General features: G+C 41.0%; 1 long non-coding RNA gene across 14 annotated transcripts in view; it reads left to right on the top strand.

Annotated features, from left to right (window-relative positions):
- Window positions 1–676: 676 nt before the first annotated feature.
- Window positions 677–13,231, top strand: part of LOC128853648 (uncharacterized) — a 38,946-nt gene continuing 26,391 nt past the window's right edge. For 11 of the 14 annotated variants that reach the window (XR_008452287.1, XR_008452288.1, XR_008452285.1 and 8 more), the window contains exons 1-2: window positions 6,997–9,664; window positions 10,524–10,715. This is a non-coding gene — a long non-coding RNA (uncharacterized LOC128853648). Of the gene's footprint in view, window positions 904–6,996; window positions 9,665–9,693; window positions 10,174–10,523; window positions 10,716–13,231 lie in introns of those variants that run through there. The other 3 variants (XR_008452286.1, XR_008452295.1, XR_008452293.1) reach the window with 3 other exon arrangements.

Here is a 13,231-nt window from a genome sequence, read left to right as displayed (position 1 = left end):
CCCGCAAGTTGAGTAATGCTGCCTAAATAGCTTGCAGTGGTTAGGGTGCCTTAACTGGGTCACAATTCACTTATCTGAGACTACTTTATTAACCATAATATACCTTTTTACTACGACCAGTCTCCACAGTACTTGAACTGTTTCATCATTGTAATATTACACTGGTTTATTTCAGTGAATTAATATTGAAAGGGAACATGTATGTATTGGAAGTTTGCTATTCACAGACTACTTTATTTTCAATGACTACAGTATAGTTACAATATAAAATATAAATACGATACTCTGTCATATTTCAAATATTAATATATTGAACCTGTTTGAAGAAGAAAATCTCTGGCTTCTAATGGATTACTAACATTACAGTTATTACAGAATAAATTCCTTACTGGATTGTCGCATTCATTTTTAACTAATGGGAGGGTTACGAAAAGGTGATTCATTAATGTTTGCCTATATGTTTTTAATGGCTTATACACAGCCTAACTATTTTGGGTTAAAAATATATAGTAGTTATGCAGTGACAAATACCGTAAATATCTGTGTACTTCCAGCAGCTGAAATATTGCCAGATCTTTTTAAAGATTAAAAATGTGGAAATTGGAAGGGAGGAAGAAATGCCCACCTACTCTTTAGTGCTTACTTTTTTTTCTCTCTTTCTGTGTTTTAGTATGTTTGGATCCACATCTGAAACATATGGATTGACCAGTCATTCCGAGCTCACTCCGTTCCATTGCGTTTATCAGAAATTGGTTCAGATGAACAGTTCCTCTCGCCACCCTGTCTGCCTTTTCAGAGGCTGTGACAGCACGGGTGCCACCTCCAACACCTGCCGTGGGCATCAGATATCCTGACCGGGGCGGAAGCATTGCTGAGTTTGGAGACAGCTCCGTGGTCAAAGAGGTAGGTCTTTTCCTTCGTCCTCATTATGAGTTAGCTGGTATGAAGCTTCTTGTTTCTTTAGAGTTTCATAGAGCTGATTTTAACTTCTCAGTTCTCTTTACCCTCTTTAACCTACCACTAACTGGCTCTCCAGCCACCCCTCGTATTGCAACTCCCGGGCCTTGTTAATGCAGCTGTTACCGCAGTTGTGTCAAGGTGCAAAATACGTGGTTTATTCTGTTTACGTTCCTCTGTACTGTTTCATCTGTCATTGGAGAATATATTAAAGAAAATACAGAGCCCATAAATGTTTGTATTTTTCGATACAAAAAAAAAAAACTTGCTGAAGTTGTCTCCAGGATTGTGACTTATTATGGCTCAGTGTGAGCATAGATAAAACTGTGCTATGTTGTAACCATGCTGTAATTGTATGCTATAGAGATTATTAAAAATAAGACTTAGTATTAGAAGTCTTTATTATTATTGCTGATGGCCAGAACTTTTAACAAAATATGAAATAACATTTTCATTACACAGTTTTCCATACGATCGTTTTTACCAGCTATAATATATATAGATGTTCAACAAGGTGTAAATACATGTTTTTTCTAGCGATTTATGCCTGATATGTATTTTACTGTGTATTTTTTCTTTAAATTAGTGAAAAAATGCAAAAGCCATCAGTAAGTTTTAGGGGAAAAAAAAATGAAATAGAATATGCAATCATTTTTATCTTTCATGAAGGAAAACGGTCTGTTGCACAAAGTACCGTGTTGTTGGAAAATGTGATTAAAATGGAGACAACAGAATTGAACCTCCAGATAAGCAGAGTGGAATAATTCTACAGGAGAGGAAATTGAATGTTTGTTATTTGTGACATAGACATTGGCAGCAGAAATATAGCCACTGCTTGAAATTAAAAATGCATCCAGGAAATAACTGGGAGTTTCAGAAAGCATAGTGGGAACAAATGCATTTGCTTCTGCCAAGCCCAAAATACGTGCTTGGGCTAATACCCATTCATCATGAGATGTGAATGTTTTTTTTCAAATACAAATTAACCATTCCAGATCATTCCAGGGTTTTTTTGGTGGGGGGGACAATGAAAGTGTCTGCTTAGTCATTGTGGACCTGATGCATTTGACATCTTGAAGGGTTCAGGAGAAGGAATACCTACAGGCAGTTCCGCATCTGATGTTGCTTGATAGTCTTCACTGATGCAGTGAGAGCCTGGGAATTTGATCTTGGAGCAGGAAGCGCTTATGTCTGATATGAACTGTTGGATACCAGTAGATTTTAGCTCAAGAACAAAGCCTGAGTGTGCTTTTTCTTTAAGTTTGCACCGAAACTTTTGCCTTGTTTTTTTCAGTGGTGAACGTGACTTCTATAGAGCCTGGAAAGATTAATAGCTTCTCTGCATGTGAGCATTCTTTTCCTGTAAATATGCATATCAGCTTTACCAAAAGGGATTAACGGTATTCAGCATGTGTTAAGATATTGGCAGTGGTTGCCTTGTACCTGAGCGGTGGTGTCAAAACTTCCTTATGCGTCCTTAACTCATGAGCAGAGCTACTCCACTGTTGGTAGGAGTGATGGAAGAAGACCCAGTGAGTGTAGAAAGGCCTCAACTGTTTTCAGGGTGATGTAACCCTGAGTGGGGACGAGGCAGGCTCCCCAAGGCCCAGCGCGTCATGTAGCTTCTGTAGAGCAGTGAGATGGGGAAGAAATTTGAATTACAGCCCCAGAGAGGCTGCCTGCCCTGGGCTGAGCAGGGACAAGCAGCCAGCCCCCCAAGGATATGGGGATGCAGGAAAGAGGGGAGATCAGAGAAATAGGGAATTTTTAAATGGAGAAGACTGTAAAGGTTAGGAAAGGCTTTTAAAGCTTGGGTTATAAATGTTGAGGTCTGGGATCACCACGTGGAGCAGAATTTTCTTGCTAACCCGTGCCTTACTGGCAAAGATGCAGGTGGACGTGTGGCCGGTCTGCAGCTGCACCCAGCGGTGCTGTCATGGGGGATGAATGAGTTCTGCCCCCAAGAAAAGCACCCTGCTGCTCTGCAGAGGGATGCCCACAGCCCCCCATCCAAACCCTTCTGCTTTCACGACCTGCGAGAGAACGGGCCAGTTTTAACATGAAAGCTTTGAAAGAGTTTGAGTGCATGGCTGCCTCTGGTGTCACTGTGGTCCTTTCTGGCTACAAGTTTTCCTTTATTTTTAATCACCAGATCTCTAGAATGATTTCATCTTCCATTTCGCTCTTTTGTTGCAGCCAACCAGATGTCAGTGTAGCTGTGACATATGTATTTTTCCACTAGCTGTGGGGAAAATGTTTTTAACTAAGTAAGGATGAAGAAGATACATTATGCTGCTAATGAAATGTGATTATATTCATATTTTATTTCAAGTTCCCCGTCGGTGCTAATTAATTACCACCCATGATGAGCTCATGTGAATAATATCTGGGTTTCGTGTAAGCTGCAGTAGATCATTGATTGGTTAAGAAGCATTAAAATCTCAGTCTTTGGTTGTATGTTCAGACATACGTAGATGTTTTAATAAAAAAAAAAGCTAATAATTGCAACACAGAGAATAAAAGTAGGGGATGATAAGGAAAATGCAGAGAATTTACACATTCTATTAACTTGATGGCTTTAGGATCTTTACATTAATTCAAAAGGAAACTTATGGAAGGATAGTCTTCAGGCACTTAACATTATTTAATCACTATAAAAAGGTTTGCCTTTTGGTGTAGCACTAAAACTTTATATGATGATTGCCTATTAAGTATCTGTCCTGTAGGAACAGTTAATTCTGGTGTAATAAGATCTCCAAGCTATGAGGTACTAAGTGACCTTGCTGGAATAGGAAAAAATAATGTTTTTCCAAAAAGTAGATTTATGGCCTGCTGAAAATACTCACCTCCTCACTGCCCTTGCAAAGACAGAACAATATAATTTTATGGGCTGTCTTCTTGTTTGCAAATGTATGAATTTAATCCTTGGGTAAATGAGTTCTCAGAGGGAGGGGCCGCTCCAGGAATGACACTGAAGGGATAGGGGATGGCACATGGGAATTTGACAAAGGGTCAAAGCAGAACGTGGCTGAAACTGGCACTGTTTTTTTAAGATCAGAGAGAACTAATGCACTGCGACGGTATTACACCCAGCAGGCAAATTGAGAGAGAGTTTGACCTTTTCTCCTTCTTTATTTAAAAAAACCTCTAAAGCCAACTTACCTTGAAAACGAATTATGAGGATGCACCAGTTCGTACCTGCCCTTTAGGGATCTCACTAAAACACTGGCTTTGATGGCAGAGAACTCAGCCGGGGGGTCCTCCCTGCAGAGACCTTGGGACAGGTCCATCCCTGAGCTTTGGGGAGAGAGTGGAGCTGCCTGCTGCGGTGGGCACTGCTGGTTCCTGAGTCTGAGGTGGTAATCCTAAAACATATCCATTGCAGCCCTGACTTGGAAAAGTCTGCTCTCCATGCCTTACTCCTTAAGAAGGTGGGAGCTCTGCAGCAAGCTGCTGGGTCAGCACTCGTCCGGGAAATGGGAGAGGTGGGTTTAGCTTTCCATGCGACAGGTCTGGGGAGCCCCCCACACTGGGCTCCAGTGCCCTTCTGGCCTGGCTGCTGTGGTAGGATCACCAGCAGTGCCTGAGCAAGGTCGCTTAGAGCTACCTACTGCAGGTCCAGTTTACTGTGTTTCATAGAGGGAGATTTAATATTTCTTCTTGCCATGAGTGTGCCTGGTTGTGCAATCAAAACAAGTGCCCAAGACAGGTCTCTCCAGCTGCATGTGATGACCACACTGGTGGCCAGGTAGTCCATCTCCTCCTGGGTACTCTACAGAACTGCTGTGCACCTAACACAGACAGGGGGACTGCCCCAAGGGTTGGACACTTCTATCCTCTTTTCTTCATGAGCCTTTCTTTGTTTTACCATATCTTATTTTCATTGATAATCACTTGCTTTTTCCTTCTTGAGAGTTGAAGAGTGATTACCACAGACAGGCCAGGCTACTGGCAAACCTCTTGCTTAATGTCAGCAACAATCTTAGCGTGTGATGTGCCAGTGACCAGTCAGAAATACCAGAAAACATTTTTTGCTGTGGTATCCTATTTCAAAGCTGCAAATAAAATAGTGTATTATTTGAGGACCTTAAGGAGCAGTTACCTATGTTAATTTGTTTTTTCTCTCCTGCAATAGTAGTGTCCCAGGGTCAACTGGCAGATCTATGGGACTGAACCGGGCTGTGGGTACCACAGTTAGTTTGCAAAAATGTTTGTTCAGAGATTTCCCTCCCAGCAAGAGAAACACTTAAAGAACTGTATTTTTAATTTCTGTTGTTTGGTTGACTGGTTCAACAGCCTAAGAAAACAATTACAGCCATAAAGACATGGGCACGCTGCTGGATGCCGCAGCAGCCGAACTGTTGGATATCCTGCCAAACAATGCGCTCTGCGCTGAGCCTCTGCTGATTTGGCTGCGTGTCTTGCTAATTTAGCTGAAAAAGTGGCACTGGGTGTTATCAAGAATCATTCATTGCCATTTTCTCAGAAGTTTCTTGTTCATTTGAGATGAAGGTTTTAGAGATAAATTTAAGAGCTGTTGCTAGTTAATTTAAATGATTTAGAAAAGCAGACAGTAATTGCTGTAGGACAGGCTGTACAAAGGATAAGGTTTTCATATCCATGCGCTGCTGGCTGCACAGTCACCAGTATGTCTGTCTTCAGCTCGACCGGTGAGCTCTACGAGGGGAGCTTTGGATTCCTGCCAGGGCTTGACAAACTTTTGATTGGAATAAGTTGGGCTTTTTCTAGGAAAAAAGATGGAAATATTTTGCAGCTTTGAATCAAATTACTTTCTCTGGGGAAAAGCTAGAAAATCCTTGATGCTTTTTAATTTTCGTTCAACACATTTCAAAAAATTTATACTTTATAATTTAAAAAAAGCAATACTAAAAAAAATTATCTTTGAAACATTCTGTTAAGTAAATTTACTTAAATTTATTTTTAAGGCTAGAAGATTTAATCTGAAAACCCCTTGGCCTGCAAATATTTTATTACAAATATTTCTTTTAATTGAACCCAAAGGGAATTTTTTAATGATGTCTCATCTTACTGGAACATAAAGAAATATGTTTAAACTGGTCCAAACTAACCTGAAATTATTTTTTAATAAATAAACCAGCACTGTTTATACATGGTCTTAAGGAGTCCTAACATCTAGTTTACAGATGAATGCATCACCTAACATGTTATGCAGTCTGTTTTTCCTCAGAAATTCCAAGTTTAGGTTATGAAGTTTAATGGAACTTGTGACTTCTCTTAGGTTTGCAAGAAGCGTTGAGGTGTTTCCTGTCTGAGGTGTCAGCTTTGATCTTCAGTGCATTTGAACAGTGTTTATCTGTAGTCCAATACTCCTGCCTTTGGGTTAGATTGTCACCCTGGGATGAGGTTGTCACATCACACAAAGCTGTGCTTGTCTTTTTGCCACCCTGACTCAGATGGCTCTGGAAGGCTGCACCAGTGCCAGATTGCCTTTTGAGCTTCTAGTTGGATTATTTTGTTAACAAAGATTGCTGTGTGACTCTGGAAGACCTCTCTGTCTGTGTTGTTGTATTATATAAAAAAAAAAAAGCTAAGGAAATTTATAACCTACCTCTGAAATTCTTGAGGGCTTCTAGAAAAGTGCAAAATGTTATAGTTATACTCCTTGGCTATAAATTTCATTTTTTATTACTAAGAGTTCTGTTGCGTGTTAAGGCACATTCTGGCTATGTGTGTGGCCACTTCTGGTGCCAAAAGAAAATATAAAATAGCCTATTTTTTCAATATATATGTCCTCGAGCCATTATTCTGCATCTGACCTACAGTCTGGGTAGAGTTGCTTTGGCTGCAGTGAAGGTTTCACTTTTGTGTTTTACAGCACCTGGAAGAAGGCCAGACGCTGGAGAGAGCTAGCAGGAGTGTGAGATACTACTGTGCATCAGGACAGCGTTAAAATGGATGTCATGTATTCTCAGCTTTGAGAACTGAATTCCATGGGTTGTAATTGAATTCACTGTCAGACCCATGGGGCTCAGTTCTTCAGCTTGGATATTTCTTGTCTTCACATACACGTGGGATCAAAGAAGCACTTGATCATTTGTTGACTTTTCTGGATGGTGACAGCAGCAAGTAGGAGGAAAAGAATAACTGCTGTGAATCATTCTAACAGGGAAGTTTCATCGTAAAGCCTGGGCTCTCCCATGTAAAATAGCTATATAGTGATTGAATCTTTTTTTTAGCTGATAGACTCTGTGTTGCCACTCACTGTTTAACTCACTCTGTCCTCTCCTCTTTGTTCTACCAAGGTTACATTTAAATCGCTGAGATATTGTTGATTGAATGATGATTCCCAAACATTGCAAAGTGTTGCAGAGCTCCTAGCGGTGTATGATGAGCTGCATTAGACTGGTGAGGCTCTGAACCATTCCATCTCAATACCAAGTTTGCCAACTGATAGTCTGCTGTAGCCTCCTCCACTTGGTACTGCTGCTGTACGGTTATTATCTCTTTTGCTTATGTCTTATGCCAAATACCCATTTTCGGCAAAAAATAAAATCTCAATAGTGACTGTGAAGAATATGCATTTGCACCAACCACCAGCAGCTTTACATATGCATATATTTGCATTCCTAAAGATGGTAACGTGCTCCCAAAATGTTAGGGTTAGGGAGCTTCTAGTGTAATCGGTGAGGGCGATGTGTGTGCTCTTTGAAGGCTGGCAGTGCAAGCATCCTCTTACAGGGGGATTCATTCAAGTCACAGGCTGTTTTTTTTTCTCTTGGGTGATCTATGTTCAAAATTTTCATTCAGACATCAGGAAAACAATACTTGTAGTCTTTAGCATGTAAAGAGTTATCATTACCAATGAGCTTTCCACCTCTTTCCTCCGATAATAACACCTTCCTAAATTACATTTTCACAAATCAGTAAAGTGGATCATGCATCCCTGTGGTGCAGTGCTCTTAAAAGCATAGAAATATTAAAATCCCACAGGTGCGGGAGCACCGCATTCAGCTAAGTAGCTTAAAGCTGTCATATGCCTTTTGTTCTGAAAACATATTTACACTAAAAGTAATGAGATATAATCACTGTTGGCTGTGGATTCAGATGTACCTTCATATTGATGTGCTTTTCATATACATTTTTATTCTAGGGGTTGAAGAGTTTCCTTGTGGCTGTTTGAAATCTATCATGCTCACCAGCCTAGGGATTATAGTTTTTGGAAGAGCTTACCAGTTCCACCAGCTCCTGCTGGGGGAATATCCATTAAACAAGAGGAAGAAACGTACAAAGTAAAGGATGATACTGAAATTTCTTTTTTTTTTTTTTTTCATTTCCTCTATCATCCCTGTCCAAAAGAGGAAATGAAATTTGAGGTGTGAGTTAGCAAAACTTGCAAAAGATGAGAAAGTGAGGAGCGGTTTTACAGGTTGTCTACTGGAGGCAGCGTGGTGGATATTAGATGGCTGAAGGCACAAAACTTCATACGCTTCCTTCACTTTGAAGCCCAGGCTCCAGGCATGATATAGTAGAGAAAATGATGTGCGTCTGGTGGTAACCACACAATGCCTCTGATGAAATCAAGATGGTCTTTGGTACAGGAGTCTTTCACATCCTCAAAAATGTGGTGTAAGTAATGCTTTTTCGCTTAAAAGTCTTTAGTAATTCATGAACTAATAATAGCGCTACAGATGTTATCTGAAATTAAGCTTAAGTAGTTAAAACATGGAGAGGTCATGAACAGGTCACCATCATCTACAAGATGGAACAGATACAGGGCTGTTACTCTGATAATGGTTTGTGCCTGTGATTGTACTTGCAGGAAGGCCAAGGGGGTTCCTGTGGTGGGACAGAGCTGTGTGTGTGTTCCCGCAGAGAGCGATTCCTCTCTCCCTACAGTTTTACACACCATAGTACCACACCTTCAGTGAAGTTCAAGTGGGACTAGCAAATTGTTGATAGCTCTATCTACATGGTGCTGAACCTCTCCAAGTGCCACAGACTGCCTGTGTCTAAATGGAAGTCATAAACTTCTGTCTAGCTCTTGAGCTCCAGCTCTCCATAAATGTTGGGCTTGCATGTCAGAAAACAATCACACAGCCCATGTGCAATGAAAAAGTAGTTGGTATTCGTGTCCTGAGCAAGTATATCATAGCTGATCATAGCTGTTCATGTGAAAAGTAATGAAGGAACAAGCTATTTCCAGACTTTATTCTCAACTTTTTATCTCTCAAAGCTCCCTATGTGTTTTCTGTGCTCTACAATTGCTGCTGAGTAAGACCAGATTAAAACAATTAGGCACAGAGCTATTATGAAAGTGGAAGCGAGCCTGCCTTTCAGCCCCATAGGGAATGATCAGTCAGTGTGTTCTTCCTTTGCTGTAGGCTACAGAAGTTACTTTGGAACCTTGCTTGCGTTGGATGACTAAGCATCATCTTTTTGGATATTCTTGGGATCTTTAAACCAGTTAGGTTTTCAAGTCTAAGACTGTCCTACTGACAATGCTGTGTCTCTCTAGCAGAATAGAAAGTATTTTTAGCATGTGGTTTCAAACCAATGTACCTCCTGTCTGTCTAACTATGTTGCCTTGCAGTATACGCATTTATTCTACTTCACTATAACGAGGACAGTCCTCAGGATGCCCCAGCGTGCAGCTCACACCTCTCCTAGCCTGCACTGGGATACGTGCCTGTCAGCACACTGAAGTAATGCAGTGTCAGAGCCGAAGGTAAAGCAACTCAGTGAGTCATTTCCTGATGCTCTGTAAGATGTACAATGTGTTGTGTATATTAATTGATACAAGTCCTTACTGAATTCAACAGCTTTGTGCTCGAGCATTTGAAGTAGAAGCGTCACGACTCTGACTGTGTCTCTTCTGAAGGATTTTCTCATCTTCTGTTCCCTGACTTACAAAACTGATCTCTTTAATCTGGTCCTCTAAATGTTTCATTTTGGAGTGAAATTCTGTTTTTTTCATTGTACTTTTCCTCTTGGCAGAATCATTCAAGTGAATTCAGCTACATCTGTTAGTGCTGCTATAGATTTGAAACTTGATTTTGGAGCAAGTAAGGCATTTGTTTAAAAGACATACCCTCTCTACTTCTTTTTTTAAAGCTAATCCATGCTACCTTTGGTGCTTATTTACAATTCTTTGTTTATTTTGTTCTAAATAAATCAATGGACTGAATCCTCCTGGCACAGCTCTAGCAGACCAGCAAGGCTACCTACATTTTGCAGGTGAATAAACTGAGAGTCCAAACACTTAAAATGGAGAAGCAGCCCTGAATTCTGCTGCATACTTATTGCTCTCTTCTTGCTTTCTGCTTACTATTCATAGCAAACAAATGAGGACAAACACCTAGACCCTTCATCTTCTGGCATAAGCATGCTCCAGTGCCACCCGCTGCTGCTGTCTGTGTGGTTTTCTGCCTTCTCCTCCCTTGGTTGATGTTCTGTCCCCACTTCTTTGTCCCTGATCCCTCCCTGCCTCTCTTGAGGCCTTTGTTGTGTTTTCTTGGCTTTTCGCTTTTGTATATTGTGGGTTTACATATAATTTTTTTCCCCCTTTTTATTTCCTTTTTTAATAGGTCATCCCCAGGGTATTTTTCTCCCTGCTTCAAGATAGTGCTTGAATCTGGTGGAATAAAAGCAAACGTCATGAGTGCTGGAAGGACTTGTGCACTATTTCAAAGGCAGAATGGGAACAAATGATGAAGCAACACAGAGAGGGGAGTGGACAGAGGCAGACGGAAAGAGAGGAGCTACTGCAGCAGTAACAGGTCTGTAGGTGCTCACGTGTTTTGCATTGCAGGTAAAGTGAGAGAAGTGCCCTGTGGCATTAAGCACTGCTCCGTTTTGCTGCCTCCCACCTGTCATATTCTCCTTAAGCCTCTGCATTTCTTCTTTATACTGTGTGTGCCTTGTCCAGTGAATGCTGATGAGAAGCATTAGTGCAGGCAGCAGAACAGCATTTATTCTCAGCAAGTGATCTTCAGCCTTTTCAAATGAGTGGCTGCACATTGCACACTGCTCTAGAGACGGTTCTGCGCTTGCTGCCTTTTGGTACCCCAAGACAAGATAGCTCTTGCTAACTGTGGCTCATCTTTTTGGCCAGCATCCCTTTTTGCTTCCAGGAAAACGATGAGTTTATGTCAGGTTCAGTAACCCTGATATCTGCACAGCTGAGAGAAATAGCACTTTAGTGCAAGACTGAGTGTGCATGTGTATATGTGGAAACCAGAGCTTTGACAAGCCTCTCTTCTGCCCTGGAAAAGAAACAGCAGGGCTTAAAAGCTATGGAGTCGCAATATGCTGACTAAGGTCACTAGTTTTCAGTGACTCACAATCTGTTGTTCTGGCAGCCCAACTGTACCGCAGGTTGTGCTTTTTTTATCTTCTCTTTCCTTTAAAAAAGCTCTACACCAGAAAAATTAATATCCAAAGATATCCTGGAAGGTCTGTCCCTTTGACAGGATACATGCACTCAAGTACAGAAATCTCTGTTCACTGGTGTACCTCCCTTGCTGTCCCATAAGAACCTTTCTTGGCACTGGCAAAGAGGCACTTCTAACATTTACACTAGGCTAAAGTTATTATGAAATATATTTGCTAGTTTGTTTTTCTGGTAGTCACCCTTGTTTTCCATTTTCTGACTGCTCACTGCCAGCCTCGAGAGGTGTTTTGGGCAAAGCCAACTGAAGCGAGCAGTGCCATTATCTCCCTGAAGCGCTGAGATATTTCTGGTTGCCATTAAGTACCTTGTTTCTAAAATGAGGGACATTTCCACTTTTTTTTTTTTTCTTTCCTCTGCTAAAGATGGGACTTAACACTGCCCCAGCACCTATGGATCATAAAATTCTAGAGTGGTTCAGGTTGGAAGGGACCCTAAATATCACCCAGTTCCAATCCCCCTGCCATGGGCGGAGACACCTTCCACCTGATCAGGTTGCTCAAAGCCTCATCCAGCCTGGCCTTGGACACTTCCTTAAATACTTGGAATTACCTGAAAAAATGTGATTTTTGAGAAGAATCTGCCAAGATAGGATTTTTTTTTAATTTTCATTTTTCTGATTTTTTCAAAGTTTACTATGACTTTCCTCCCCTGTATTTTCTTCTCTCTTTTAGCCTGCAAAAATTTCATTGTCTACCACCTGTTGAAAAAACTATTGCATTTGGAAAAAGCAAATATGAAGTCACAGAATCACAAGGTTGGAAAAGATCCATTGGATCATCGAGTCCAACCATTCCTAACACTCCCTAAACCATGTCATCAGGAAAGGTTGATATTTCATTTCAAGATGTGAAGGAAATTTTAACGTAAGATTTGAAATGAAAATATGTTACCCAGAAGATTTGTCTGTATGGATTAATATTTGTTGCTTGCCTGTAAAGCCCGCGACTGTGCAGGTGATGGCAGAGTGCCACCAGCCTTCATGCATTGCTGCTGAAGTCCCAGGCAGCACTTCCACTATGCTGTGGAGGTACCTTTTAGAAGCAGGTCGTAGATAAATGAACCAATTTGTTCATCATTGGGATGTTTCTTTCAGATTTATAGCAGTGTATTAAATAACAATCATTAATTTGTTGTTTAGAAAAAACCCCAAACCCAGCCAAGTGTTTCCACTCTCTATAGATAGCAATTCAATTACTATTGTGGTGGAGTTAAATCTCTCGATATTCCTGTGAGAAATTTTATTCTTTATTTATTTTCATTTTATAGACCAGGACACAGGGACGTACTTGGCTGAGGAAACAAAATGAATCTGTTTGAAGTTTTCTAGGAATTTTGCCATAGTTAATATCACTGGTTGAAAGGCTTGAGTGTAAAGGAGGCAATCAATGTTGCCTGTAGCCTACCCCCCCCTCTGAACAGATGCCCACAGTGCAGAAATGCCCATTTTCTGCTTGCAATGTTGCTCAGAAAGTTGCTCTGCCTATTCCTGCTGGGGAATGATTTTCCAGGAGAGGAAAATGCCTGTCAATGCCCACGAATCACCAAACATCATCAGAGGCAGGACCACCTAAATCACAGCCCCACTTTGAAAGCCTCCTGCAACATTTTACGGTTTCCCTTGTTTTTCACATTTCCTCCTTTCTGTGTTTTCTTGTGCAAGGAAGATTTTTTTTTTTTCTGGATGCAGAAATCTGTGGCTCTTGTGGCATTTTTAGGCACATAGCTGCCAGTCAACTGGTTCATGCAGAAAGCCCTGCAAAGCAAACCTGAGGCCACAGCACATCCTTTAGTGCCTGGGCACTTGCACTACGGTTGGGGCTTAGCAGTGGAAATTTTTATCCT

The sequence above is a fragment of the Cuculus canorus genome, chromosome 14, assembly GCF_017976375.1.
Source record: "Cuculus canorus isolate bCucCan1 chromosome 14, bCucCan1.pri, whole genome shotgun sequence".
Taxonomy (NCBI): domain Eukaryota; kingdom Metazoa; phylum Chordata; class Aves; order Cuculiformes; family Cuculidae; genus Cuculus; species Cuculus canorus.
This window is presented reverse-complemented; position numbering and strand designations above follow the sequence as displayed.